Source organism: Leucopleurus acutus, assembly GCF_964270905.1.
Source record: "Leucopleurus acutus genome assembly, chromosome: X".
Classification (NCBI taxonomy): domain Eukaryota; kingdom Metazoa; phylum Chordata; class Mammalia; order Artiodactyla; family Delphinidae; genus Leucopleurus; species Leucopleurus acutus.
In genome coordinates this window covers 60,500,281-60,503,293 of record NC_139148.1, presented here as the reverse complement: position 1 = coordinate 60,503,293, position 3,013 = coordinate 60,500,281, and the positions used below count along the sequence as shown (strand labels likewise).

Below are 3,013 nucleotides of genomic sequence, written 5' to 3'. Positions count from 1 at the left end.
TGTACCACAGTTTGTTTATTTAGTCACTTACTGGGGAACATCTTGGTTGCTTCTAGTAATTATGAATAAAGCTGCTATAAGCATTCACATCCAAAAAAAAAAAAAAAAGATCCTCACAGAAGAAATATTTGAGCTGAATATTGAAGGAAAAGGAAAAGTTTACTAAGCAGAATGAGTGAGAACAGCATGAGGAAGGGCAGAGAGGGATGAAAGAACATGGCATGTTTGGGGGCCATCAGAAAGTTTTCCCTAATTGAAATGGTACATTTATGATGACAAAGTTGGAAAGGTAGGATGGGACTAGATCATAAAGATTCATGGAGTGTGGACTTTATCCTTACAGACCAATGTTTTCCAACTTCACTTATTCATATTCTACCTTCACCATTTTAATTTCTTAAATCTAGGCAATAATATCTTTGAAATCATGAGTTTAATATATTTTCTTATGAATATTAAAATAAAAAGTATGCCTATTAAAATAAAAATGTATTCATTTGTCTCCCAACAGTGGTACACTATAACTGTTTAGAAAGATAATTCTGAGAGCGTTATATGAGAGAGAGTGGATGGAGGAGTCAAACGGGATTACTTTAAAGGCTCTTGAAATACTGAGAGATGATGAAGTTCTGAACTAAAAAAAGCCTTATTGGCAGGGATGGTAAAGAGGGGAAGGACTTTAAAAGAGATTTAGGAACTAGAATAGACAAGATTTATTAATTAGAGGAAGGTAAGGATATTTATGAACTAAAATCTGGATTTGGTGACTAATTAAGTGGAAGGGTGGAAGATTACAGAAAAGGAAAGATCTAGAATTACTTGTAGGTCTCTTGTCTTGGAAGTGAATGATGGTACCAGTTCACCCAAGCAGAGAACAAGAGCAAAATCAGGTTTGAGGGAAAAAATTTCCCTCGAAAATTTATTTAATTGAAATTTTCTTTTAAGTTACAAATACAGTATGTTCTCACTGTAACAAGTGAAATAAAAAATGCAAGAAGATAAAGTTAAAAATCTCCCCTTTCATATTCCCCTCCCCTCCCCTTGTAACATTGAGGGTACCAATTTGTGCAGCCTTTCACACCTTCTTCATGTGTGTGTGTTTATGCACACAGATACGATGTTTTTTTTTTTGTTTTTTTTTGTTTTTTTTTTGCGGTACGCGGGCCTCTCACTGTTGTGGCCTCTCTCCTCGTTGCGGAGCACAGGCTCCAGACGCGCAGGCTCAGGGGCCATGGATCACGGGCCAAGCCGCTCCGCGGCATGTGGGACCTTCCCGGACCGGGGCACGAACCCGTGTCCCCTGCATTGGCAGGACTCCCAACCACTGCGCCACCAGGGAAGCTCGAAGATTAATTTTTATAAAGATGAGGTCATATTCTCTCTCCCTCCCTCTCCCCCCGCCCCCATCTCCCTCTTTCTCCGCTTTGCGCTTCCCTCCACAGCACCTGCACATCACTCCGCAGTGGTAGCAGGCCCGAAGGGGTAGGTAACAGCAAGAACAGGGGTCCAAGAAACACAAGTCAGTAAGAGCCATCCACGGGAGGCAAAACTCGTAGCTCGTATTGCACAGGCACAGGTCTGTATAGTCTCCCTAGGGTCCGACATACAGTGATAGAGCATGCTGTCCTCACCACATACAGCTCACCGCTTGAAGCAAAGTTCTCACGGAGTCAGGCGCGTCCTGACAGTGGCCCCTCCGGTTTTCCTCATGGTTGAAAGCGTCCTGGCAGTACGCGCACCGCCCACTCGGAGCGCTCCCTGTCCTCCTTCCACCACCGGGACTTGCCCCGGAATGGCTGTGTCTTGATCATGCTGGCCCCGCGCTGATGCCAAAGTCTGAGGAGTCCTCATGGGGGTAATTGTAGTCGTGCTTAAGGACCTTGTCCTTGGCGAAGCGCAGGTACGAGCCCGCGTCTTCCAAGGGGTTCAGGTATTTGTCCCTCGCCGGCGCCGGTAATCCTCGTAGTGTGCGTCATCCAGGTCTTCTCCCTGGGTTGATGTGCACGATCTCCTAGTCGTCCAGGAAGCTCACCTGGCAGTAGGGCCTTGCCATCAACTGTTCCAGGTGATAATGGTCTGTGGGGTATGTGTCGTGGAGGTGACCCCGGGTATAAATCCTCTGGTGCTCACAGGATGTGAGGGAGGAGATTGTCTGAATAAGTTGTTCCTTCTTCTGAGACGGATTATTGATAGAAGAACTGTCTGTAGCTGTTGTAAAAACGTCATCGCAAAGCTCACCTTCACTACGGATGGTGGAAGATGATGTTGAGCTTTCTATAAGGTCTTCGATTGCTTTCCTCACTCAAGGCTTCAGACAGTAAGTCAAAACTTACTATTGTTTGACCTTCCAATGATGAAAGGTTGGGTTGGCTTTGGTGTAGGCCAATTCCTTTCTTAAATAGCTTTCCAATACCACCAGTCTGTCTTTCTGTCGTTCACCATGGATGAGAAAGCTGATTTGTCATCTGGGTGCGTGACCTTACCGATCCCACCTTCCTTCCTGTGGAAACCATCCCACCCGCTGGAGTCATCTGAGGTCATAACCACAGCTTTGACGCACACAATATAGCTGTCCTCACCTGCGTGTGTTTCTTTGGTCATTTTCCTGGTCACCTACATACCTGTCCTGTGGCGGTGGGCAGCCTTCATTTTGCTGTCCGCTCCCCCTCTGCTTTATTCACATCTTGGAGATTGCCTGATTTGGTTGGGGGTGGAGTGGCTAGAGCAAGGCGACTGAAGCGCCTGGGCAGGGGTGCATAGGCAAGGTGGCGGGGGCGGGGACTGAGCACCGTGGGGCCAGGGGGTGGAGGCCGGCAGGGGCTCTGGGGACTTGGGAGCGGGTAGAGGGGAGAAGGGAGCGATTTGGGTGGAAAAACAAATGTGCCGCTGAGAGCTGGGGAGTGCTGAGAGAAGAAGGAGAGGGCCAGCTGCCGGAGGGGGTTCAGTCCCAGGTTGCCCCCCTTCCCCACCCAGGCCAGACCAATCACGGTTTTGGGGGAGCTGTGCCTGCGAG

The 3,013-nt window shown here is 47.6% G+C and overlaps 1 pseudogene across 1 annotated transcript; it reads right to left on the bottom strand.

The window, feature by feature from the left end:
• Positions 1-1,194: 1,194 nt before the first annotated feature.
• On the bottom strand, positions 1,195-2,601 carry LOC309978214 (sprouty-related, EVH1 domain-containing protein 2-like; annotated as a pseudogene). The gene has a single exon. The product of its transcript is annotated as a sprouty-related, EVH1 domain-containing protein 2-like (transcript).
• Between the last annotated feature and the right edge of the window lie 412 nt (positions 2,602-3,013).